Source organism: Anolis carolinensis, chromosome 3 (genome assembly GCF_035594765.1).
Source record: "Anolis carolinensis isolate JA03-04 chromosome 3, rAnoCar3.1.pri, whole genome shotgun sequence".
In the NCBI taxonomy this organism is placed as follows: Eukaryota; Metazoa; Chordata; class Lepidosauria; order Squamata; family Dactyloidae; genus Anolis; species Anolis carolinensis.
The window spans coordinates 41,976,960-42,004,871 of record NC_085843.1 but is presented as its reverse complement, the minus strand read 5'-3'; the positions used below and the strand labels follow the sequence as shown (position 1 = coordinate 42,004,871).

Genomic DNA, 27,912 nt, shown 5'->3' with positions numbered 1-27,912 from the left:
CCCACAAACATTGTGCTGGAATAACATTTTGAGATCCAATAGTCAGCTATGTGTCACCTACTGGATTCAGAAAATATATGTAAAGATCACACTCTTTTTGCTTTTATATCTTCTTCATGTAGGAAACCCAAATGTTCATTGTCCCATTCCAGCCTTGGACAGTGCCTCAAAAACTGCATGGAGGGTCAGTAGATCCTCCAAAGCAAAAGAGAATGCAACATAAGAAAGTGTGATGCCTCATGGGTCTTGTAGTCCCACTCCTAGTGTCCCTGTGGCAGATGAGGATGAAAACATGGGGTTTTCTCCGGATCAACAACAGCCGGAATCCTTCCAGATGCCTGATGTTGATGTTCTTGCCCAAAAACCAATTAACACAGACCTTGAGCAGCTTTCACCTCCCTTCGCTAGGAGACAGTCCTTTGCTGCAGACAGGGGAGTGAAAGAGCGGGTTCACAGGAGCTTAAGAATTGCAGCCAAACAAGACACTGATTAGCCATGTTTCCCCTGGGAAAATCCAGGGAGTCTCACATCTGGACAGTTGGGTTTCGTTTCTTGTTCTCTAGGGAAAGAGAACGCTGGACACCTGTTTGGCGGGAGAACGAGACCAAGTTAAAGGTGCCTGGCACAGTTGATTCCGTGCGGAGACAACAGAGCAGCTTCAGGAGTGAAATCGTGTTCCAGCCTTGTGTGGACTTCGCAAAGTCCGCAAATCCAGTTTCCTTGCCTTGCTTATTCAAGTATTCAAGAATTGCCTTGCCTTGTTCATAGTCACGGACCTTGTACCTAGAATCAAGTTTTGTTACCAGTTTTGTTGTGAATTATACCTTGGACCTTGAAAGACCCTGGACGATTCCCCACACTATTGCTTGGCAATAGTGTGTGTTTCGGTTTATTGGATTTTATCTTTGGACTCTAATATCATTTATTGGACAAACTATTTCTGGACTATATTTGACCTCATTTGAAAGGTCTGCTTCTGGACTATATTTTCTACTTGCTTTTATTATTCTTATATATTTCCTTAATAAAGATATTAGATAGTTTATTGGCCTCCGTGTATGGTTCTTGGTGCTCCGCTGCCTTGAGTGTGACAGAAAGCCACAAAATAAAATCAGACAAAAAATGAATAAAGGAGGGTGGGAATTTCCATATATACTTGTAGACGGAGTTTACCTCATTACATTTAAAAAAAAATGCCTACTCAAATGTTAGTCTTATTAAATTGAAAGGGACTTATTTTCAGGTAAATGTGTACATTGCTGTACCCTGAGAGCAATTACCACTGTGCATCCTTGGATAAGGTGTTATTCAAGGATCCTTTTCAGCAGGGGGACCTCAAAGGAAAAATATTTATGCCACTTGAAGCAGGAATTTCCTTTTCTGAAGTGTCATCTTCTCATACTACATAAAACTACTCACTTTGGCATGCTCTTTTTTATTTTTTTAGAAACAACAACATTAATAACAGGGTAACATTTAAAATTATCTCCAGCTTTGTCGATACAAAGGTCACTAGTGTGCTCTATTTTCCAGCAACCAAGAAGCCTGTAAGCTTTCCACAAGATTTTCTGACCTCACAAATGAATTTTGTACACACAAAGATGGATCAAACTTTACAACTTCTTTGTTCTCAGTATGCAAAGCAGCTATTGTGGGCACAACCTATCATCATTGTTTCACCTGATACTCCCACACTTGAATAATGACTAGCCCTTCTACTATCACATCTCAATACATTTTAGGACAAAATAATTTTACAAGCATGTCTGCTTAATCATGCTTCTGTTCCGCTTCCATCTTGTTTTACAATATTTTGTCAGATGAAACATTGTTAGAAATCTCAAAATCTTAGGCGTACCTTTGTCCTTTCCCAATTAACCTAATAAATGCCCCAAATCCTTCCTGATCTTGAAAGCTAAGCAAAGACCAGCTCTAGTTAGTACTTGGATGGGAGACTAACAGCAAGTACTAGACCAAAGATGAAATGGATAAAACTACCTCTGAGTATTGTTTGCCTAAGAAAATCATATACCATTCAAGGAGTTGCCATAAGTTGACAAGCTACTTGAATGTGGATATTGTCAACATGGTTGCTTCTCCTTCTTGTGTAATCCCTTTTCGCAACAAAATGGGAAGTATCCATAGCCACCTTCTTTAACATTAAAATATGTAAAATACTTCACCAGAGAAAATTTTAACAACCAGTCATATTAATTTTGCATGAAAAATAGGAATACAGAGCCATTACAAACCAAATCCATCCATGAAGCTCTAAAATAAAAAAAATGGCAAATTTGCAATACAGAGTTATAACAGTGTTTTTCATACAGAACTCAAAATATATTTTGTGTAATTCATACATTTTGTTATTTACTTAATGTTGGTGTAACCACTTATTTTATTGTGGGAGCATGGAGAGAGCAAGAAACACTCAAATAGTCATGCCTGCCCAAATTTCATATATTTTCTGATATTTCAGAAGGCATCACTTATACATTTCAGTTCTCAAAATAACACATTCAAAATCCTCACAGGTTTAGCAGTATTAAGTAAAAAGCATAACTTTTAAACAATATAGCAGTTACAAATTTATGTTGTTTGCCAACAGAATTTCCATTAAAAAATAAAGGGGCACAAAGGGGAATTACGGTATATGTGAAAGGGTACTGTTGAAAGTTTTGGTCAATAGGAAGTTCCAAGTGCATTGTACAAAAACAATGTTGTGTTTTCACAACACAAGTAATTAAGCACAGACATCCTAGCACTTTTTTCATCACAGGTGTACTATGAACCCATCCTGCAGCTTGCACAACCAAAATTAAATAACTCTTTCCCTGAGTCAAATTTCCAATATACCAACAGAGATGAATATCAAAGCTACTTCTGAAGTTTTAAAAAACACAACATGTAGAAGGTAGCAAAACAGGAAGTGTAACATAAGCATCATAGTTTGAAAAACAGAATTTAGAGCTGGAAGAAGGCAGACATAATACTGTGGCAGACTACATAAAATAGTATTTCCTAGACAGGAGAAAACCACATTTAATATGTCTGACACCTTAACATAGCCTTCCTCAGAAACTAATGCCATACTGGGTCATTTCTAGAATTTCAGATTCTTAATGGTTAGTCATATTCTTACTTTTGTGTTGCTATAAATAATCAGATAATTTCATTTATATAGCATTCACTCATGGTAACAGATGATTTGCTTATGATTCCCTGCTTCCATCTATCTTAAAAATACCCCACATTTCATCATCAAAAGTATTGCATTCTGATTACGTTCATAGACCTCAATATGAATATCTGAGTTGCCAGAAATGACTTAACCACATGTTTACATGCTTGTTAACTGTAATAATCATTGAGCCTTTAGGGGAAGAACATTATTGGCTTACTCAGTTTTGGAAAATTTAGATAAACATTTTTTTCTGTGTTCTATCATAACAGTGTCAACCTTAGGCAAATGATTCTTCTCCTGCAACTTCAGTATAAAAACAAATACATGAGGCAAAAAGGAAAATACAGTTGGGAAGAGAGTGAGGTTGAAGGAGGAGTAAAAACACACACACACACACCATCCTCCTCCCATTATAAATGATGGGAAGGGATGGTTCCTGATTTCCTGTCAGAAGGCTTAATAAAGTTTGCTTTAAGAATTCTTCAGATAAATCTTGACACTATGAAATGTGCTGATTAATCATTATCAATGTGGACTTTGATCCCTTAGATTTTTGTTTGAATTAAAATGACAATCATCCTTTTGGCCACTGATTTATCTGTGAAGTGCTTATTTGAACCGAGAGTACAAGTTGTAATGTATTTAAAAACAAAGTTAAAATTAGCATTATACTAAATGTCCTTTGACCAACAGCTGGCCACTTGGAATGCCTCTGGTGTTGTGAATGCGCCTTCAGAGACTATGGATGATAGTGGTGGGATCAGGAGAGGACGGAAAAAACCTCGCGAGGAGGGCTCATTAGAGGATTTGTTTAGGAAAAGGGTAAGGGAGACTGATGGGGAGTCTTCTGAGGAGGATTCATGTGGGGATCCTGAGGTGGAAATGGATGCTGGGGAACAGGTGTTAACGGAGGAATTGGGCATGGACTGGGCACCGGCACCGGAGATGCTTGGGGACGAATCGGGGCCCATGGATACTGCTGATGCTGGGGAAGCTTGGGTGTCTTCAGAAGCAGATCCCACTTGGTATGCTTGGAGGAGTGAGAGGGGGTCCACAGGTGTGGATAGAGTTGGGCATGGGCAGGATGATTGGGACTCTGATGAGGAATTAGGAACGCCTGACCCAAGGGCATTGGCTGTGTGGAGTTCTGATTCAGATTAAGAAGTTGAGACACCTGCTCTTTGGGAGTGGATAGTTTGGAAGCCCAGGGAAACCTGGATATATTGGGGTTGTTTGGCCATTATACCTTGCGTGTGGCAAGGTGTTGCTGGGCGCCATTGGGTTTCCTGTGTGTGTTACTCAAGACTGAACTGGGACTTTGCAACGGAAGTAAGTTTAACCTGGGTTATTCTGCAACGGAGGGCTGGAATTGTGTGGGTTTTCCTGGACTGCACTCTTATTACTATTTTGTATTAGCTGCTGTTCGCCCTCGTTGCTTTGGCTCTCTGTGCCATTTCATATTGTGACCTTCTTGGATGACTTCAACCTCTTGGACCTTGGACTGGAACTTGACTCAGCTTTGCTCTTCGCTCTCAATCCGTGGCTTGGCGTCGCTCTCTATTCCGTGGCTGTCTGCTGTTGCTGACTACTACCTTCACTCCTGATACCGACGCTGTCTGCTTATCCCGACTTTGGACTGGCTTGACGACCTTCTCCCGCTCTGCTCCTTAAACTCCTGGCTTGGCATTTGCTTCTGCAGCAGCTTGGCGCTGCTGGTTTATCCCGACTTCGGACCAGCTTGACGACGCTTTCCCGCTTTGCTCCTTTAACTCTTGGTTTGGTGTATGTTCCAGCAGCGGTTGCTGCGAGCTCGCCAGTGTCTCGCTGTTTCACTGGCTTTGCTGCTCTCAACTGGGAGTTCCCTAGCTCAGTTTGGCCATTTGTTTGTTTTGAACTCCTTTTTGTACTTTTGAGTTTTGGGAAAGGTTTGTGGATTTCAATACTGCTTGCTTTAGTTCATGCCTCCGTTTTTCAGCCCATTGTGAACTTTTGAGTCAAGTTCTAGAACTTTAAGTTTAATCCGGATTATATCTCTGGCTAATCCGGATTATTTGCCAGTTCTTGTTTTTTGGGGTTTTACCCGCTTGTTATACTTAATAACACTGAAAGTTAAGTGCTTTAAGTCTTTTTAGTTTGTTGAGCTATTTTTTGGACTGTTGCTTTAATAAACTATTTTGCTCTCTAATTGGCGTCTGACTTTTGACATCTGGTGTTGCTATAAGAAGATCCTCCATTGTGCACGTAGCAGGACTCAGACTGCATTGTAATAGGTGGTCTGTGGTTTGCTCTTCTCCACCCTCGCATGTCGTGGACTCCACTTTGTGGCCCCATTTCTTAAGGTTGGCTCTGCATCTCATGGTACCAGAGTGCAGTCTGTTCAGCGCCTTCCAAGTCGCCCAGTCTTCTGTGTGCCCAGGAGGGAGTCTCTCATTTGGTATCAGACATGGCTTGAGGATCCGGGTTTTAGCCTACCACTTTTGGACTCTCGCTTGATGAGGTGTTCCTGTGAGTATCTGTGATGACCCATGGGCCTTGTAGTCCTGCTCAGGACATTGTAATTCCTGATGAAGATGAAAACTTGGGTTTTTTACCTTCCCAGTCTGAACTGGATTCCTCTCAGCCAGATCTTTCCCAGGCAGATCTGGGAACCTTGCACCTGCAAGAAAGTTGTCTCCCAGAAGTATGTCAAACAACCCCAGAGCCTACTTCTCCCGTGTTCTTGCGCCGGGAGTTTTGTAAACAACAGAGAAGTTTGGAATCAGCTTCGCGCAGGAGTGCGAGGATTGCAGCTAAGAATGTGGCCAATTAAGACTGCTTCTCGTGAGAATCTTTGGGGAGTCTCACATCTGGTCTCAGAGTTTAGCTTTCGGTTCTGATTCCCAGAGAACTGCTTCGGCGGGAAAGTTAGACTCTATTTAGGTGTTTTACCCGCGTAGTAACTTCGCGGAGTCAATTCGTCAGCCTACGGAGCGAGTTGTGTCTGGACAGCGCGCTCCGATTCAAGCCTCGCTCCTGCTCAAGCCTTGCCTTGCTTTCCAGCCTTCGCCTTGCTTCCCAGCCCTTGTTTATCTACGGACTTTGCCTTGTTTCCCAGGACCAATCCTTGCCTTGTTCCACGGATTTTACCAAGTTATTCCACGGACCTTGTTCTTGTTCCTAGTTACCTTGTACCACGTTTTAAGCCTTGTTTCAAGTATCAAGTTATTTCCTAGCCTTGCTCAAGTTTATGGACTAAAGGACCTTGTCATCTCCCCTCACTTTGCTTGGCAAAGTGAGTGTTTCGGTTATTGGATTACAACTTTGGACCTTAATATTTCATATTGGACATTATTTCCTTGGACTAATTTTGACCTTTCCTGAAAGGTCTGCTTCTGGACTATCTTTTACATTTGCTTTTACTAACTTTATATATTTCCTTAATAAAGATATTAGATAGAATCTGGCCTCTGCGTATGGTTATTGGTGCTCTGTAGCCTGGGTCGTGACAGTTTGACTCCGCCACCCTAAGCACCAATTAACCTCGGCCAGAATGTCTACCGGAGTCGTACCTGGGCCGAGCGGCCAGCCGATTACCTACACCATCGACAAGGATGAGGTGGACCGAATCCGTGATAAGCTCAATGCACAGGATGGAGAAATAAGGGGTTTGAAGGAACGCGGAATTCGTCTTCCGGCCATGGCGTTGCCAACCAAGTTTACTGGAGAAGCTTCTAAGGTTCATGTCTTCCGTCGCCAATGTCAAGCTTATCTAGAGGCCCGTGCTGCCGAGTTTCCCCAAGAAGACATCAAAGTGGCATGGGTTTACAGTCTTCTAGACGGGCCAGCGGCCAGCTGGGCGACGGCACTGTTCGACCAAACCTCTCCACACCTAAGATCAGCGCAACACTTCTTGGACCACCTCAAGGAGACTTGGGGAATCGAGGACAATTTGGAGGCAGCCGGTCACAAACTCCGTCGCCTTTTCCAAGGAGACAGACCTATGTCTCAGTATATAGCCGAGTTCCGAGTGCTGGCCCACAACACCGGCTGGAACGATGTAGCCCTCAGGGGACAATTCCGGGAGGGTCTCAACATTGAAATGCTGGAAGAAATCTCCAAGGTGGATCCTCCCCAGACCCTCGAGGCACTCATTGATCAATGTTTACGGGCTGAAGTCATGATTGCCAACAGGAAACAGTGGGTTCGAGGCCAGGGCAGTAGAGCCGGGGCAAAACCCCCCGCTCCCGCCAGCGTTCAGCCACGTCCGGTGTGGAGACCCCCACCGCCAACCCCATACCCCAGAGGAGGCGAGGAGGTGCCGATGCAGTTGGGCAATGTGCGTCCCAGACTAGATGCCGCCGAGAAGGCCCGTCGTCAACGCTTAAACCTCTGCTGGTACTGCGGGAACGGGGGCCACTTCGCCAGAGAGTGCCCAGCCAAAGGGAAGCCTGCCGCCCGTCTTGCGGCGGCGTCCTCCACGGAGACGAAGGCGTCTGAGCCGACTGGCACACAGCCGGCGGGGGAAGCCAACGACCGGGTGTAGAGAGGCTCGCCAACCCGGTCAAAAAATCCATCCAAGAGCCGCCAACCGGGGTCCTGTTCCTTCTCGTGGTCACATTATGGTCAGCAAAAAGGGGACCCGTCATGATCCACGCCATGATAGACTCTGGAGCTACCAACAATTTCATCGATAGAGAGTATGCCGACTCTCTGGGATTACAATATCATGATTTCAAGAATGCCCGTGTGGTGCAAGCCATAGACGGCCGCCCCCTCAAGACGGGCCCCGTAAGTCAGTGGTCGGAACCCACCAGGATGTGGATAAGGGAACATATGGAAGAGATTTCCTTCTTTGTTACCGAGGTTCCCCATTTCCCTGTGATTTTGGGAATTCCATGGCTGACTCTCCACGACCCTAACATCTCCTGGTCCAACAGAGAACTGCAGTTTGCTTCACCGTACTGCCAAAACCATTGCCTCGTAGCCAAGGTATGCCATGCCACAGACACCGAGCCCATCATCACCTTGCCAAAGAAGTACTCCGAGTATTGGGATGTATTCAATGAGAAAGAAGCCGAAAAATTACCCCCACATAGACCTTATGACTGTGCCATTGACTTGGTGGAGGGGGCCCCGATCCCGCGAGGGCATCTCTACTCCCTGACTGAACCAGAGCAAGAAGCTCTCAGGGAATTCCTAGAGACAAACCTTCGCAAGGGATTCATCAGACCCTCTCAATCCCCAGCCGCCTCCCCAGTGATGTTTGTGAAGAAGAAGTCAGGGGAACTACGCTTGGTGGTGGACTACAGAGCATTGAACAATATCACCAAGCGGAACAGCTATCCCCTGCCCTTAATCTCGGATCTACTGGATCGGCTTCGAGGAGCCAAGGTTTACACCAAGCTGGATCTTCGGGGGGCTTACAACTTAGTTCGCATCAGGGAAGGGGACGAGTGGAAGACCGCCTTCCAGACCAAATTCGGATTATTCGAGTCCCGAGTTATGAATTTCGGTTTATGCGGAGCCCCCGCAACGTTCCAGCATTTTGTCAATGACATTTTTCAGGACTATCTAGACAGGTTCTTGATAATCTACCTGGACGATTTTTTGGTGTTTTCTAGATCACAATCAGAACATGAGAACCACGTCAAAATGGTGTTACAACGATTGCGGGATCATGGACTTTATGCCAAGCTGGAAAAATGCGCCTTTGATCTACAAGAGGTAGATTTCCTTGGTTACCGCATCTCGCCTTTAGGGCTTTCCATGGATCCAGCCAAGGTTTCAGCAGTATTGGAATGGCGGGCGCCAACTAACAAGAAAGAGGTGCAGCGTTTCTTGGGGTTCGCGAACTATTACCGCAAGTTCATTCCAGATTTTGCCCGCTGGTCCGACCCCATCACTAGCTGCATCCGTGGAAAGCAGCCTTTCCGCTGGACTGATCAAGCAGAGAAAGGGTTCCAGCAACTAAAGAAACTATTCACCTCCCAGCCAATTCTACAGCACCCAAATCCTGGAACCCCTTTTGTGGTGCAAGCGGACGCCTCTGATGTGGCAATTGGGGCTGTACTCTTACAACCGGTGGGAGATCACCTCCATCCCTGTGCCTTTTACTCTCGTCAACTAACCACACCAGAGAGGAATTACACCATTTGGGAAAAAGAACTACTGGCCATAAAGGCAGCCTTTGAAACTTGGAGACATTGGCTAGAAGGGGCCAAATTTCCCATTGAAGTCCACACTGATCATCGTAATCTAGAACATCTAAGAACTGCCCGCAAACTAAATCAGAGGCAGCAACGTTGGGCTTTATTCTTTGAACGTTTCAACTTCCAGATCCATTATGTGACCCCAGCCCAAACCAAGCAAGCAGACGCCCTGTCACGTAAACCGGAATACGCTGCAGGACGCAAGGAGACCTTTGAATCCCAACTGCTACAACCCGAGAACTTTGCCACGCTCACGGTGGGGAACACCAAATCCATTCCCATTGGTTCAACTTCCCCTACTCCAGGACCCATCTGTGCTCAAGAAATCAGGGCTAGTCAGCAAGCAGATGCCTGGGCGCAGGACCAACTTCGCCAAGGTCTGCATTTTCCCTTTTCGCTTAAAGATGGGCTGCTCTGCTATAGAAATCATGTTTATATCCCACCCGGACCGGGCAGGGCAAAAGCGCTTCGTCTGTGTCATGACTGCAAACCAGCAGGACACTTCGGACTATTTAAAACTATGCATTTGATCCTAAGGGATTTTTGGTGGCCCAAGATCCGCAAGGATGTGGAAAAATATGTCAACACCTGCCCAGTATGCCAGCGCTCCAAGATACGAAGGGAGAAGCCCTCAGGGCTTTTACACCCCCTTCCTACCCCATCTCGCCCATGGGAAATAATTTCCGCGGATTTCATCACTGACCTACCACCTTCCTGTGGATTCACCACGATCTTAGTGGTGGTGGACCTTTTCACCAAGTTAGCCCATTTCATTCCCTGCGAAGGCCTCCCCACGGCCAAAGAAACTGCGGATCTATTTCTTCAACATGTTTTCAGACTACATGGATTGCCCAAGAGTTTAGTCACAGACCGTGGATCTCAATTCACCTCTCGTTTTTGGAAGGCACTACAAAAACTATTGGGCATAGACTCTCGCTTATCTTCAGCTCATCATCCCCAAACAGATGGGCAAACGGAGCGCACCAATGCCACTTTGGAGCAGTATCTTCGCTGTTATGTAAACTACCAACAGGACAATTGGGCTTCTCTGTTACCACTGTCTGAGTTTGCCTACAACAATGGAGTTCAAGCTTCTACAAAAGAAACGCCGTTCTTTGCAAACTACGGCTTCCATCCACGTTTCTTCCCCCCTGTCATTGAAACTTCAGAAGTTCCCGCAGCAGAGGATTGGCTGCAGGAACTCACAGCGGTGCAACAACTTTTGCTCCAGCAACTGGACCAAGCCAAGGAGGACTATAAACGCCACGCTGACAAACATCGCCAGCCGGGCCTCGAAATCAAGGTAGGAGATCGGGTTTTCCTGTCCACTCGCTTTCTGCCCTCCCACCGCCCTTGCCGGAAGTTAGATGCCCGTTTCATTGGCCCCTATCCAGTGGTGGCGCAATTAAACCCCGTGACTTTCAAACTCCAACTTCCGCGTTCAATGCGCATTCACCCAGTGTTTCACCGTTCCCTGCTCCTTCCGGCGGATGGTGTGCGACCTGATACAGACCAACCGGCCCCCCCTCCTGTTTTGATGAATGGGGAGGAGGAGTTCGAGGTTGAGGACATTTTGGATTCTCGCTTTCACCGCCGCCGCCTACAATATCTCATTGACTGGGTGGGTTTTGGCCCTGAGGAACGCTCTTGGGAAGACGCCTCCACAGTCCATGCTCCTGATCTAACCCGTCGCTTTCATCAGACCTATCCCACCAAACCGCGACCTCGCGCCTCGGGGAGAGGGCCCCAGTTTGGGAGGGGCCTTGAGGAGGGGGATAGTGTGATGACCCATGGGCCTTGTAGTCCTGCTCAGGACATTGTAATTCCTGATGAAGATGAAAACTTGGGTTTTTTACCTTCCCAGTCTGAACTGGATTCCTCTCAGCCAGATCTTTCCCAGGCAGATCTGGGAACCTTGCACCTGCAAGAAAGTTGTCTCCCAGAAGTATGTCAAACAACCCCAGAGCCTACTTCTCCCGTGTTCTTGCGCCGGGAGTTTTGTAAACAACAGAGAAGTTTGGAATCAGCTTCGCGCAGGAGTGCGAGGATTGCAGCTAAGAATGTGGCCAATTAAGACTGCTTCTCGTGAGAATCTTTGGGGAGTCTCACATCTGGTCTCAGAGTTTAGCTTTCGGTTCTGATTCCCAGAGAACTGCTTCGGCGGGAAAGTTAGACTCTATTTAGGTGTTTTACCCGCGTAGTAACTTCGCGGAGTCAATTCGTCAGCCTACGGAGCGAGTTGTGTCTGGACAGCGCGCTCCGATTCAAGCCTCGCTCCTGCTCAAGCCTTGCCTTGCTTTCCAGCCTTCGCCTTGCTTCCCAGCCCTTGTTTATCTACGGACTTTGCCTTGTTTCCCAGGACCAATCCTTGCCTTGTTCCACGGATTTTACCAAGTTATTCCACGGACCTTGTTCTTGTTCCTAGTTACCTTGTACCACGTTTTAAGCCTTGTTTCAAGTATCAAGTTATTTCCTAGCCTTGCTCAAGTTTATGGACTAAAGGACCTTGTCATCTCCCCTCACTTTGCTTGGCAAAGTGAGTGTTTCGGTTATTGGATTACAACTTTGGACCTTAATATTTCATATTGGACATTATTTCCTTGGACTAATTTTGACCTTTCCTGAAAGGTCTGCTTCTGGACTATCTTTTACATTTGCTTTTACTAACTTTATATATTTCCTTAATAAAGATATTAGATAGAATCTGGCCTCTGCGTATGGTTATTGGTGCTCTGTAGCCTGGGTCGTGACAGTATCTCTGTAGATCTTAGAAAACTATTTCTTGATTTAAGGCATTGGTGTTGGGCTGGAGATGTCACTGCCTTGGTCCTTTCATTATTGGCTCCTACTTCTCGGCTAAACAGTATAGTTGATCCAGTGGTGTGGGGCGTAGACATCCTGTGACAATGTGGCATGTCTCATTAAGAGCCACATCCACTGTTTTAATGTGGTGAGATGTATTCCACACTGGGCATGTGTACTCAGAAGCACAGTAGCAAAGCGCAAGGGCAAAGGTGTTTTCACTACATCTGGTTGTGATCCCCAGGTTGTGCCAGTCAGCTTTCGTATGATATTGTTTCTACTGCTCATTTTTTACTTGATATTCAAGCAGTGATTCTTGTAGGTCAAAGCATGGTCCAGGGTGACTCCCAAGTATTTTGGTGTGCTACAATACTCCAGCGGGATTCCTTCCCAGGTAGTGAAGTGCTGCAAGGAATATATTCTTATTTTACCTTTCCTTGCCTGTATTTCACAACGGCTTTCAAAGTGGAAGAGATATACTCTGAACAAATACAATCCACATTAATTTTGCACAGCCAACAGACCTAGACAATGTACTACTTTACTCGGTGATCAAATTCTTAGATGCAGCATTTGCCTATAGAGAGACACATACTATGTTTAGGAATTTTGACAAGTTCACAGGTTATGAGGCTACTCTACGAATGCAATCTGATCCTGTAAGTACTGAATGAGGCTGCACATGGATAGTTGCATCTGGAAATATATTTCAGTGTAGATCTTCTAAAACCACCAAAACATTAAACATCTGGATTATTGGAATGATTCGCTCTATACTTAGCATCATTTTTTATAATGAACTTCTGAAGCTGCCTTATATCAAAATGGACTCCTGACTTATCTAGCCCTAGCCAGTCAATTCTGATTGACAACAGTCTGAAATAGGGGTTTTATCACACTATCCAAACCCTGTCTTTAAGATCTTAGTTAAACCTAGTGACCTAGCCATGTAAGAACTGCAGGAAAAGACTGAAATGATTCGTGGGGGACAGAACCTGAGAAACACTGCCAGATTAAGGTTAGAAATTTCCTTCCTGTCCTAGGAAATAAAATGATCCATGCAAAGACATTTATTATTGTCTTCATAACACAAGGCAGCAGAGAGGAAACAATAGAATTAAGGCTACAAAAACTTCAAACACATTAAGGAACAGCTTTCCAAAGCAACATGAAAACCTGGGGAGTGTAAGAGACTCAATAAGCAGTCTGTATCTAACTTATCAAGAGTACAAACATGTTCTTTCACACCTGAAATCGGCAAACCCTATAGCCAAAAAGGACAGAGAGAGACTGGAAGGACCGGTGGTTTCATCTTAATCTGTACTCTGTATATTTTACCAGCAGACTGCAGAGCAATTAAAGCAACGAGTGCTAAGCAATTATGTAAACACTGGATTCTTTATTCTAAAAAACCCATTCTAGGCAACATCAACTTCTCCAGATGCAAATCTTACGCTAGCCAGAAAGGAAAGACTTCAAAGACTCTCTTTCATTGCCTATATACTGACAGTCCCTTTCCTTGTTATTCTAAATTCAGAGCTACATTTTCTAGAAAGCAGAATAACATTCAGCTACTAACCTGTCAATTACACCTGTAAGTTACAAAAATGTCACAATAAACTTTCCTTTTTCTAGACTCATTACCAAGTAATGCATGTGATTAATTTTTGGTGGATAAAATTTAAGGTTAACTCCTGTCAACCCTTTATCTAGTTATCATGCTCTTTTTATCCTGTCAAACATTAACAATGCTTTCATGATAGACGTATCATATGCATTTGATCACTGTGTCTTCTCCTGTAACAGGTTGCTAGGGTCTCATGCTTTAGCTGCTTAGCAACAGGTGTATCTTTATTACACACTAGAACTGATCAGAAAGTCCAAAGTTAAAAGTAACAGGTGACCTTCCCATAGCTTTGTCATTAGACAAGAATCCTACAGATGAAGTTGTACAATTCAGAGTAAGCTTATGACTGGGACTCTGCCCTAAAATTAAACATGAATTTCCTAAAGGATTAGATTCACGGCTTTGATTGCCATACTGGACAGTTACATACACATTGCACTGTACTGCACAGTTAAATGGACAGCTACACACATACTGCATTTTTGCACAGGGGTGTAACAATGGGATTGGCAGGGGAAAGTGAAGTGATCTTTCTAAATTATTAACACAAATGAGATAAAGCAGTTAAGCAACTGAGAACTTAAAGGAACTAGTTATATTTGCAAGGCTCTAATTAATTCCAACATGCAAAAAGCAAAGAAGATATAATATAACATAACATAGGTCATATTTTAAGCTAATTAAAAAGCAAACCTATAGCAGATTTCCCATCTTAATTAAAAATATCTTACTTCAACATGTTTCTCCACTGTTGTTACCTTTAGCATCGACAATAGCGTAATGTGCTATGGGGAAATCCATACTCTAATTCTGTTCATGTTACTCTGCAAGGAAATACCAGGTATTATATCCAAATGAGAAAGTCAAAGCGGCCTTATGCAGTGATCCCTCAACAAGCCTTCATTTCAACTGCACCATCTCTGCCTATCCTTTAATGCTCTGGCCTGTTGTATAGACTTTGTAGCAATTAATCCAGGTTCCATGTGGCTTGCAAGTGACCAATGAACTGAATCTATATTTTGTCGAAGGCTTTCATGGCCGGGAACACAGTGTTGTTGTATGTCTTTCGGGCTGTGTGGCCATGTTCCAGAAGTATTCTCTCCTGAAGTTTCGCCCACATCTATGGCAGGCATCCTCAGAGGTTGTGAGGTATGGATAAACTAAGTAAGGAAAGGAAAGAATATATATCTGTGTAGAGTCCAGGGTGTGGCAAGAGTCCTTTGTCACTGGGAAGCCAGCATTAATGTTTCAGTTAATCACCCTAATTAGCATTGGAAGGAGAAGAGAATACTTCTGGAACATGGCCACACAGCCCGAAAGACATACAACAACCCTGAATCTATATCTGTTTAAAAAATCCAAATGGTTCTGCAAGCAAGTTGAAAATAACATTTGTCCTAACTATGAAACTATCAACAGCATAAGGATCAGTAACAAGAACAAGGAGAATCTTTGGTCATATTTGGATTATACGCTTCGGCATTTTTTACCTGATGTCAAGATTCTATGTATTCTGATTTGTTATAAACAATTGTGTCTTACTGACGAAGATTGCTACCTCTCAAACATTTAAACATATACCAAACACTTACCAGATGACACAAATTCAATTCACACAACCCTCCTTCCACTCCACCATGAGTGGACAACCCTCTTTCCACTTCACAATGTACCATGCATGTATACATCTATCACAAGATGGCTTTTTAAAAAGCTACTTAATTCAATTTCTGCTAATCTAATAAGTGCAAAACTTTGAAGGTCTTTTATTCATAGTGTCATGATAAGTCAAAGTCAACTTGATGGCAATTACCAACAACAAAGGTTGTGTGGGTAACTGTTCACAATACAGTTTTAATTAGCATTTATTTCTAAAAATTTGTTTTAGTAACTGGAGAAAGTGGAACCAAGATATATAACTGTACTATAAACATTCTGGTCTTACTCATTTTCCTATATCTGATGCCAGGGAAGGGAAACATAATTGTCTATAAAAGGTTTTGTTTGGACATCAACCATTTCAACTAACCAGATGAAGGAAAGATGCAAAGAACCTATCTAACATATCATAACATGGGTTCTATCAAATTAACAAGAAGTATATTCTTGGTTTAAAAAAGTTTTAAAAAAACAAAAGAACCTAACTATATATTAAAGGTAGCAAATGTGTGGCCATGCTGATGTTGTTAACTACAACTACTAACAGCTCCATAGAGCATACAAGGGTGACAAATGCTGGGAGTAGTAGCACATCAGTATCTAGAAAGCTAGAAACTGCCACCTCTGCTGTATATTCAGATTATTTTCTATGACTGTATATGTAAGTTGTTCTACGGGGAGTTATATCTAGGTTGCCAGCAAAACAAGTGAATCTATGTCTTTGAATTCAGAGTCATTCATACCCTCTCTTTCAGCCCACTTAATTTGAGTGGTGAAGGTGATATCTATTTAATGTAGGCTTAGATCCTATTGTTAGATCCAAATAGTCAAATAGAAAAAACCCATCTATATGAGTTCTATTAATTCATTGATTCTACTTCCTCTGGAAACTAACAACTGGATTTAGGCCTACATTTCCATGTAAGGAAAAAGGGGCAGAAGAAAGAGTGATAACAGTGGGAAAAGAAGAATATAGGATAGCCATCTTGCAACCTTTTAGTTAGGATTGTTAGCTAGACGTTCACAGAATACATTTGGACATCCAGTTCAAGTGGGAAGGTTACCAAGTTGGAAGCATGGAAAACTCCACAGCATACCTTAAAAAACCCACCATATTCGATATTCAGATATTCACACCTACTGAAGGTGTGGTGTGCTGCCACTTAATAGTATATGGATATTCTAAATACAAATGGTTGTTGGGAACAAAATGTACAAATTCTTCATAATACTGAAATAATGACCACTACTCCTTAGTCTGGCAACTGGCCACCACTTACAATGATAAAAACAACTTTAAAAAATATGATGTTGAAAGGGCTGCATTTAACCAAAAGCAATTTCAAATAAAATAAATGTCACTCCAATTAAACTCTAATTTGAGCTAGAAAACCAATTTGTTTTGACGTTGATGTTGTTTTTAAGTGTGTTTTCCCATAATGACTGCAATTATTGCATTAGCCTGATTGTTCAAAATTTTCTACCACATTAACTTTTCCCACTATAGTATTTTAATCACACATAAACCATATCTGTCAATATAGAGAAAAGCTCAAAGGCAACACGCTTATCAAATCTGGCAGGTTATTAATAAATCCAACTTAAGCTGTGTTTCCACAGACAACAGATAACATGGGAATAGAAGAGACTGTTCTATATTGGACCATCTAGCTCAGTGTTGCCTACGTTGGGATGGACAAATCCCACAGGGTTGTGGACAAACTTTTCAGGTTGGCTAAATAGTTGAGAATGACATTTGTTTTTATTTGGAACTTTAAGTAAAATATGTGAAATTAGCTACAAATATTTTAAATTTTAAATTAGATTTTAAATTACACCAAATAAATTATTTGAAATAATCTCAAATAAACTTTATCTGTAGGCTGCCTAAGACATTTTCATATAGCATGGAATATAAATATTTTAATAAAGTCATAAATAATAATTAAATATTATTAGAGCAAGTCATTACCAACAAATAAAATCACTCACTGGGTGACCTTTGGACAAGTCACACTCTCTCAGACTTAGAGTGGCACACTCCTTCTGAACAAATGTTGCCATATTTCCCCTCTCGCATTTACATTCACTATTACTTGTGTGTTTGGTCTTATTTAGATTGTAAACTTGAGGGTAGGGAACTGTCAAATTAGCAATGTGTAAGCCACTCTGAGAGTCTTTGTGGCTGATGAGAATGGTATATTCTAAGTAAGCAATTTTTTAAAAAACCATGATAGATTCACCTTAGAGTTGCCATAGGTTGTAAACTACTAGAAGGCAAAGAACAACCATTAATATATCTATAAATAAACTTTCAATCTGTAATTTCTGTGGTTGACTATTATGTATCTACTTATATTTAACTAAAAGGAACTAAATTGGTATTGATGTTGACAATCTCATAAAATATACCACGAACAGTCTCTTTTCTCACTAACTAAAGTTCATTTAGTCATCTGCTGTTCAATTTCAATGACAAACCAAAAAATAAGTAAGGGCACTGGGTCACGCGGGTTTGCAGGGTCACAGTATCTTCCCCACTCTTCAGTAATGACAAAACATTCTCTGGGATTTTAGACTAGAGAAAAGAGTCTTTCCTACCCTTAGCTGGAACTTTGCATAAAAAGCACATGTTCCAACATTATTTTGCAGCGTCATAAGGTAAACTATGTGCCTTTTGTAAAAGTGTGCAGCATCATGAGATCAAAAAGAGGAGGCTCATAGTATAGTGTCTGGATACTGTAAGGACTGCCTCCTCCCCTGCCAGCTTATCTGCACCAAAGATCTGACAGAGAGGCACATCCTTGCATCTCACTTACAGTGGCTATGCAGCTTCTCTGTGGCCACACCTCCATTCTAGGATTGCCTGCCTTTGAAGACAGGTTGGCATCATTACTGTGTTTCCCCGAAAATAAGACAGTGTCTTATATTAATTTTTGCTCCCAAAGATGCGCTAGGTCTTATTTTCAGGGGATGTCTTATTTTTCCATGAAGAAGAATTTACATTTATTGTTGAACAAAAAAATTGAACATTTATTATATACTGTACAGTAGTTGTCATCACAAACCAGCATAACCAGACAAACTGTGAATCCTATCAAAAATTTCTTGTTACTACCATTATTTCTATGTACAACAATCTATGGTATGTACATTTACCGATCCTGCATGCTCTGGTGTTCTGTTCGACGGGCATGCTTCCAAACAAAAACTTTGTTAGGTCTTACTTTCGGGGGAGGCCTTATATTTAGTAATTCAGCAAAACCTCTACTAGGTCTTATTTTCTGGGGATGTCTTATTTTTGGGGAAACAGGGTATTAACAGTGTTTTGCAACATGACAAAGATCTCCCCTAAGAAAGCATTTGCTTAATCTGAATGATAAAATTCACTGTCTTACTTTTATCTGCTCCATTTTTCCAGTGTTTAGAATTTTTAGAATTGTATTTCATACAACTATTGGTATTGTAATACTATAATACTGAACATTTTCATCTGCACAACGTTTTAAGGAATGTCCTCACTATAATAAATTTCAATGATCTACAGATTTAACAAAATTATTTCAAAATATATCATAGAAAGTTGTTCATCTAGTCAAAACAAGGTATTGGAAATGCAGATATCAGAAAGCTGTTTATAAACATATATGACAGAAATCTCCTATGATTAAGTTTTTAGGAGGTATTTTATTTATGCAACACTGTTTTGCTGATACTTTGTTTGGCTACAACTTTGCATCCCTTGACAATTTTGTTGATGTATCTAAAGCAATTTGATTGAGATAGCACAGAAATAGATTAGAATTTAATCACTATTCCAAAAACTATGATAGCTCAAAAACAGATGTGCTTGATAATCTTTACTTTTTAGTTAGGGAAAGTTTGGTAAACATGATGATGAAACTCAAGAAATATATAAGAAAATAAAAGATATAGCAATGGCATATTAGTCTCCTTTTAATGTTATAAATTTGGTATAGTATGACAGATTTTTGTATTCTTATACAAACCTTATTACAAAGTTGTCTTTCATCTCCATTAAAATAGCATTTAAGGCAGTTAATGACTATTTTTATTGAAATGATTTAAACTTTTAAAGCAGAGGGCCGGTCCACAATCCTTCAGACTGTGGAGGGGCCGAATTATCATTTGGAAAAAAAATGAACAAATTCCTATGCACACTGCACATGTCTTATTTGTAGTGCAAAACAACAACAACAACAACAACAACAAAAATGAAACTACAATACAATATTTAAAAATCAAAACAATTGTAACCAGCATAAACCTATTAGGATTTCAATGGGAAGTGTGGGCCTGCTTCTGGCCAATGAGATAGTCAGGTGAATTAGGATTGTTGTTGTTGTGTGCCTTCAAGTCATTTTAGACTTTCGGCAAACCTAAGTCTAAAATTATTTATTTATTCATTTACTACATTTATTTATTACATTTATATCCCACCCTTCTCACCCTGAAGGGGACTCAGAGCAGCTGTATGTACATACAATATATTATATTATTAACATAGCACAATATTAGCATTATATATTACTACTAGCTTTGCCCAGCCACACGTTGCTGTGGCTCATGGGAATCCTTTGTTGGCCAGGTAGAATAGCAATGAATAGCCTTGCAGTCTCAAAGCCTGGCCGTTTTCTGGAGTAGCTGGAGCTTTTCATTGTATGAACGTAGAGGCATGGATGAGGGGTTGTGCTGCCAAGTTTAGTGTTTCTGGGGTGTTTAGTTTTGTTGTTTTGTCCTAGGCCGAAATTTCATTACCCTTTTATATATATAGATACTAGCTGTGCCCAGCCACGCGTTGCTGTGGCGAAGTATGGTGATATGGGAAATAAAGTATTGAGGAATTGTTGGTAGTTAAGGTACAGGGTAAAGGTTTTCCTGTGACATTAAGTCCAGTCGTGTCTGACTCTGGGAGTTGGTGCTCATCTCCATTTCTAAGACGAAGAGCCGGCGTTGTTTGTAGACACCTCCAAGATCATGTGGCTGCTGGCATGACTGCATGGAGCGCCGTTACCTTCCCACCAGATATTATATTATCTGGCCCTGATTGTTTCCCCTGTTTTCAGAGTGTTGCTCTTTATTTACTGTCCTGGTTTTAGAAATTAGATTATTCTGTATTGTTATACCACAGTAATTACTACATATTATATTTATAATCTTATATTATCTGCTTAGAACGGGATTATATGAGGCCCCTTCGACAAAGCTGTTTAAAATCCATACTGAACTGGAGTATATGGCAGTGTGGACTCAAGATAATACAGTTCAAAGCAGATAATATAAGATTATAAATGGGTTATATATTTGTGTGGAAGGTCCTTGAGTCTACACTGCCATATAATCCAGTTAAAATCTGATAATCTGTATTTTATAGGCAGTGGGCGGAGCTTAGCCTTTTAACTGGCAGCAATTGGGTAAAAACAATTATTCCTCTCCCTCTAATTAGGATTTTATTTTTATTTTCTTTTTGTTGTATGAACGTAGAGGCATGGATGAGGGGTTGTGCTGCCAAGTTTAGTGTTTCTGGGATGTGTAGTTTTGTTGTTTTGTCCTAGGCTGAAATTTCATTACCCTTTTATATATATAGACTAGCTGTGCCCGGCCACGCGTTGCTGTGGCTTAGTCTTGTGGTGTTGGTCAGTCCACATTAGGTTCTATTTATGCTGTGACCTCCACCTTCTTTATATTCACATTAGTAGTAGTATTTGAAGTCTGTTACCTTCTTCAATTTTTGTGTTGATTGATAATTGCTTGAGATCCCTGTTGTCTTTGGTTTGTTGTTAGTTGTAATGTCTGATTCTGCTGAGTGCGGTTTATATTTTTATTGTGGTACAATAGTCTTTTTTTTGTTTTGCCTGTGTAGGTGTTTATTATTATTGTTGTTGTAGTGGTCATGAAGGTTGGATAAGTTAGATGCTACTGTATTGTTTTTTGGAGGCCCAGTGTAGCAGTGACTGGCCTCTCAGCCTCAGTGCCTGGCTGTTTCTTGCCTGTGATGGTGTTGATTCTTATTGTTGTAGTTGTTGTCATTGTTATTATTGTAATTGTTTTTTTGGAGGGCAAGTGTGAATGTAGGGATTGGGGAGGTGGATGAGTTGTGCTGTGAAATTTTGTATTTGTTATAGTCACAATGCGTTGTTGTGAGTTTTGTGGGTCCGGATTGTGGTTTTGTGGTGTGGTTGTGTTGTTACAATCAGGAGGGATTGCTTTTGTGTTGTGTTGCCAAGTTTCGTATTTTGTGTTGTGTTGTTAAGTTTTATATTTCTAGGGTGTTTAGTTGTGTGCCAAGTTTCGTATTTCTGGGGCGTTTAGTTGTGTTGTTATAGTCACAATGCATTGTTGTGAGTTTTGTGCGTCCGGATTGTGGTTTTGTGTTGTGGTTGTGTTCTTACAACTGGGAGAAAAGGCTTTTGTGTTGTGTTGTCAAGTTTTGTATTTCTGGGGCGTTTAGTTGTGTGCCAAGTTTCGTATTTCTGGGACGTTTAGTTGTGTTGTTATAGTCACGATGCATTGTTGTGAGTTTTGTGGGTCCGGATTGTGGTTTTGTGGTGTGGTTGTGTTGTTACAACCGGGAGGCAAGGCTTTTGTGTTGTGTTGTTAAGTTTTATATTTCTAGGGTGTTTAGTTGTGTGCCAAGTTTCGTATTTCTGGGGCGTTTAGTTGTGTTGTTATAGTCATGATGCGTTGCTGTGAGTTTTGTGGGTCCAGTGTGGTTTTGTGGTGTGGTTGTGTTGTTACAACTGGGAGGGAAGGCTTTTGCGTTGTGTTGTCAAATTTTGTATTTCTGGGGCGTTTAGTTGTGTTATAGTCATGATGCGTTGTTGTGAGTTTTGTGGGTCCGGATTGTGGTTTTGTGGTGTAGTTGTGTTGTTACAACCGGAAGAAAAGGCTTTTGTGTTGTGTTGTCAAGTTTTATATTTCTGGGGCATTTAGTTGTGTGCCAAGTTTTGTATTTCTGGGGCGTTTAGTTGTGTTGTTATAGTCACGATGCATTGTTGTGAGTTTTGTGCGTCCGGATTGTGGTTTTGTGGTGTGGTTGTGTTGTTACAACTGGGAGGCAAGGCTTTTGCGTTGTGCTGTCAAGTTTTATATTTCTGGGGCGTTTAGTTGTGTGCCAAGTTTCGTATTTCTGGGGCGTTTAGTTGTGTTGTTATAGTCACGATGCATTATTGTGAGTTTTGTGGGTCCGGATTGTGGTTTTGTGGTGTGGTTGTGTTGTTACAACCGGGAGGCAAGGCTTTTGCATTGTGTTGTCAAGTTTTATATTTCTGGGGCGTTTAGTTGTGTGCCAAGTTTCGTATTTCTGGGGCGTTTAGTTGTGTTGTTATAGTCACAATGCATTGTTGTGAGTTTTGTGCGTCCGGATTGTGGTTTTGTGGTGTGGTTGTGTTGTTACAACTGGGAGGCAAGGCTTTTGCGTTGTGTTGTCAAGTTTTATATTTCTGGGGCGTTTAGTTGTGTGCCAAGTTTCGTATTTCTGGGGCGTTTAGTTGTGTTGTTATAGTCACGATGCATTATTGTGAGTTTTGTGGGTCCGGATTGTGGTTTTGTGGTGTGGTTGTGTTGTTACAACCGGGAGGCAAGGCTTTTGCGTTGTGTTGTCAAGTTTTATATTTCTGGGGCGTTTAGTTGTGTGCCATGTTTTGTATTTCTGGGGCGTTTAGTTGTGTTGTTATAGTCACGATGCGTTGTTGTGAGTTTTATGGGTCCGGATTGTGGTTTTGTGGTGTGGTTATGTTGTTACAACCTGGGGGGAAGGCTTTTGCGTTGTGTTGCCAAGTTTCGTATTTCTGGGGCGTTTAGTTGTGTTGTTATAGTCACGATGCGTTGTTGTGAGTTTTATGGGTCCGGATTGTGGTTTTGTGGTGTGGTTATGTTGTTACAACCTGGAGGGAAGGCTTTTGCGTTGTGTTGCCAAGTTTCGTATTTCTGGGGCGTTTAGTTGTGTTGTTATAGTCACGATGCGTTGTTATGAGTTTTGTGGGTCCTGTGTGGTTTTGTGGTGTGGTTGTGTTGTTACAACTGGGAGGCAAGGCTTTTGCATTGTGTTGCCAAGTTTTGTATTTCTGGGGCGTTTAGTGGTTTTGTTATCGCATGATGCGTTGTTGTGAGTTTTGTGGGTCTGGATTGTGGTTTTGTGGTGTGGTTGTGTTGTTGTAACCTGGAGACAAGCCTTTTGCATTGTGTTGCCAAATTTCGTATTTCTGGGATGTTTAGTTTTGTTGTTATAGTCACTGCGCAAACAACTTTATCATTTTATATATATAGACTAGCTGTGCCCGGCCACGCGTCGCTGTGGCTTAGTCTGGTGGTGTTGGTCCATCTACATTAGGTTGTATTTATGCTGTGACCTCCACCCTTCTTTATATTCACATTAGTAGTAGTATTTGAAGTCTGTTACCTTCTTCAATTTTTGTGTTGATTGATAATTGCTTGAGATCCCTGTTGTCTTTGGTTTGTTGTTAATCATGATGTCTGATTCTGCTGAGTGCGGTTTACATCTTATTGTGGTACAATAGTCTTTTTTTTGTTTTGCCTGTGTAGGTGTTTATTATTGTTGTTGTTGTAGTGGTCATGAAGGCTGGATAAGTTAGATGCTACTGTATTGTTTTTTGGAGGCCCAGTGTAGCACTGACTGGCCTCTCAGCCTCAGTGCCTGGCTGTTTCTTGCCTGTGATGGTGTTGATTCTTATTGTTGTAGTTGTTGTCATTGTTATTATTGTAATTGTTTTTTTGGAGGCCAAGTGTGAATGTAGGGATTGGGGAGGTGGATGAGTTGTGTTGTCAAATTTTGTATTTGTTATAGTCACAATGCGTTGTTGTTAGTTTTGTGGGTCCAGATTCTGGTTTTGTGGTGTGGTTGTGTTGTTACAACCGAGAGGCAAGGCTTTTGTGTTGTGTTGCCAAGTTTTGTATTTCTGGGGTGTTTAGTTGTGTTGTTATAGTCACGATGCATTGTTGTGAGTTTTGTGGGTCCGGATTGTGGTTTTGTAGTGTGGTTGTGTTGTTACAATCGGGAGGGAATGCTTTTGTGTTGAGTTGCCAAGTTTCATATTTCTGGGGCGTTTAGTTGTGTTATAGTCACGATGCGTTGTTGTTAGTTTTGTGGGTGCGGATTGTGGTTTTGTGTTGTGGTTGTGTTCCTACAACTGGGAGAAAAGGCTTTTGTGTTGTGTTGTCAAGTTTTGTATTTCTGGGGCGTTTAGTTGTGTGCCAAGTTTCGTATTTCTGGGACGTTTAGTTGTGTTGTTATAGTCACGATGCATTGTTGTGAGTTTTGTGGGTCCGGATTGTGGTTTTGTGGTGTGGTTGTGTTGTTACAACCGGGAGGCAAGGCTTTTGTGTTGTGTTGTTAAGTTTTATATTTCTAGGGTGTTTAGTTGTGTGCCAAGTTTCGTATTTCTGGGGCGTTTAGTTGTGTTGTTATAGTCACAATGCATTGTTGTGAGTTTTGTGCGTCCGGATTGTGGTTTTGTGTTGTGGTTGTGTTCTTACAACTGGGAGAAAAGGCTTTTGTGTTGTGTTGTCAAGTTTTGTATTTCTGGGGCGTTTAGTTGTGTGCCAAGTTTCGTATTTCTGGGACGTTTAGTTGTGTTGTTATAGTCACGATGCATTGTTGTGAGTTTTGTGGGTCCGGATTGTGGTTTTGTGGTGTGGTTGTGTTGTTACAACCGGGAGGCAAGGCTTTTGTGTTGTGTTGTTAAGTTTTATATTTCTAGGGTGTTTAGTTGTGTGCCAAGTTTCGTATTTCTGGGGCGTTTAGTTGTGTTGTTATAGTCACAATGCGTTGTTGTGAGTTTTAGGAGTCCGGATTGTGGTTTTGTGGTGTGGTTGTGTTGTTACAACCTGGAGGGAAGGCTTTTGCGTTGTGTTGCCAAGTTTCGTATTTCTGGGGCATTTAGTTGTGTTGTTATAGTCACGATGCGTTGTTGTGAGTTTTGTGGGTCCTGTGTGGTTTTGTGGTGTGGTTGTGTTGTTACAACTGGGAGGCAAGGCTTTTGCATTGTGTTGCCAAGTTTTGTATTTCTGGGGCGTTTAGTTGTGTTGTTATCGCATGATGCGTTGTTGTGAGTTTTGTGGGTCTCGATTGTGGTTTTGTGGTGTGGTTGTGTTGTTGTAACCTGGAGGCAAGCCTTTTGCATTGTGTTGCCAAATTTCGTATTTCTGGGATGTTTAGTTTTGTTGTTATAGTCACTGCGCAAACAACTTTATCATTTTATATATATAGACTAGCTGTGCCCGGCCACGCGTTGCTGTGGCTTAGTCTGGTGGTGTTGGTCAGTCTACATTAGGTTGTATTTATGCTGTGACCTCCACCCTTCTTTATGCTCACATTAGTAGTAGTATTTGAAGTCTGTTACCTTCTTCAATTTTTGTGTTGATTGATAATTGCTTGAGATCCCTGTTGTCTTTGGTTTGTTGTTAATTGTAATGTCTGATTCTGCTGAGTGCGGTTTATATTTTTATTGTGGTACAATAGTCTTTTTTTTTTTGCCTGTGTAGGTGTTTATTATTATTGTTGTTGTAGTGGTCATGAAAGTTGGATAAGTTAGATGCTACTGTATTGTTTTTTGGAGGCCCACTGTAGCACTGACTGGCCTCTCAGCCTCAGTGCCTGGCTGTTTCTTGCCTGTGATGGTGTTGATTCTTATTGTTGTTGTTATTGTTATTATTGTAATTGTTTTTTTGGAGGCCAAGTGTGAATGTAGGGATTGGGGAGGTGGATGAGTTGTGTTGTCAAATTTTGTATTTGTTATAGTCACAATGCGTTGTTGTAAGTATTGTGGGTCCGGATTGTGGTTTTGTGGTGTGGTTGTGTTGTTACAACCAGGAGAGGCAAGGCTTTTGTGTTGTGTTGTCAAGTGTTGTATTTCTGGGGCGTTTAGTTGTATGCCAAGTTTTGTATTTCTGGGGCGTTTAGTTGTGTTGTTATAGTCACTATGCATTGTCGTGAGTTTTGTGGGTCCGGATTGTGGTTTTGTGGTGTGGTTGTGTTGTTACAATCGGGAGGGAATGCTTTTGTGTTGTGTTGCCAAGTTTCGTATTTTTGGGGCGTTTAGTTGTGTTGTTATAGTCATGATGCGTTGTTGTGAGTTTTGTACGTCCGGATTGTGGTTTTGTGTTGTGGTTGTGTTCTTACAAACTGGGAGGCAAGGCTTTTGCATTGTGTTGTCAAATTTTTTATTTCTGGGGCGTTTAGTTGTGTTATAGTCATGATGCGTTGTTGTGAGTTTTGTGGGTACAGATTGTGGTTTTGTGGTGTGGTTGTGTTGTTACAACCAGGAGAAAAGGCTTTTGTGTTGTGTTGTCAAGTTTTGTATTTCTGGGGCGTTTAGTTGTGTGCCAAGTTTCGTATTTCTGGGGTGTTTAGTTGTGTTGTTATAGTCACGATGCATTGTTGTGAGTTTTGTGGGTCCAGATTGTGGTTTTGTGGTGTGGTTGTGTTGTTACAACCGGGAGGCAAGGTTTTGCGTTGTGTTGTCAAGTTTTATATTTCTGGGGCGTTTAGTTGTGTGCCAAGTTTCGTATTTCTGGGACGTTTAGTTGTGTTGTTATAGTCACGATGCATTGTTGTGAGTTTTGTGGGTCCAGATTGTGGTTTTGTGGTGTGGCTGTGTTGTTACAACTGGGAGGCAAGGCTTTTGCTTTGTGTTATTAAGTTTTATATTTCTGGGGCGTTTAGTTGTGTGCCAAGTTTCGTATTTCTGGGGCGTTTAGTTGTGTTGTTATAGTCACGATGTGTTGTTGTGAGTGTTATGGGTCTGGATTGTGGTTTTGTGGTGTGGTTGTGTTGTTACAACCTGGAGGGAAGGCTTTTGCATTGTGTTGCCAAGTTTCGTATTTCTGGGGCGTTTAGTTGTGTTGTTATAGTCATGATGCGTTGTTGTGAGTTTTGTGGGTCCTGTGTGGTTTTGTGGTGTGGTTGTGTTGTTATAACTGGAAGGCAAGGCTTTTGCATTGTGTTGCCAAGTTTTGTATTTCTGGGGCATTTAGTTGTGTTGTTATCGCATGATGCGTTGTTGTGAGTTTTGTGGGTCTGGATTGTGGTTTTGTGGTGTGGTTGTGTTGTTGTAACCTGGAGGCAAGCCTTTTGCATTGTGTTGCCAAATTTCGTATTTCTGGGATGTTTAGTTTTGTTGTTATAGTCACTGCGCAAACAACTTTATCATTTTATATATATAGATTGAACTATACCACTATACTGTAATATTATATGTAATATATAACATATAATTAATATTATTATATGGTATTATTATCAATATTATATGTATATACAATATATTATATTATTAAAATGATATAAAAATATTATATTATAAAACTGAGGGCGAGGGCCAGGTAAATGACCTTGGAGGGCCGCATCCGGCCCCCGGGCCTTAGTTTGGGGACCCCTGCTTTAAACCATTTATTATTGTGTAATGAATCAT

The 27,912-nt window shown here is 41.5% G+C and overlaps 1 protein-coding gene across 1 annotated transcript in view; it reads right to left on the bottom strand.

Moving 5' to 3' along the window:
- The window catches only part of nme7 (NME/NM23 family member 7), a 116,092-nt gene that overhangs the window by 44,943 nt on the left and 43,237 nt on the right, over positions 1–27,912 (bottom strand). The gene's annotated exons all lie outside the window — the stretch shown is intronic.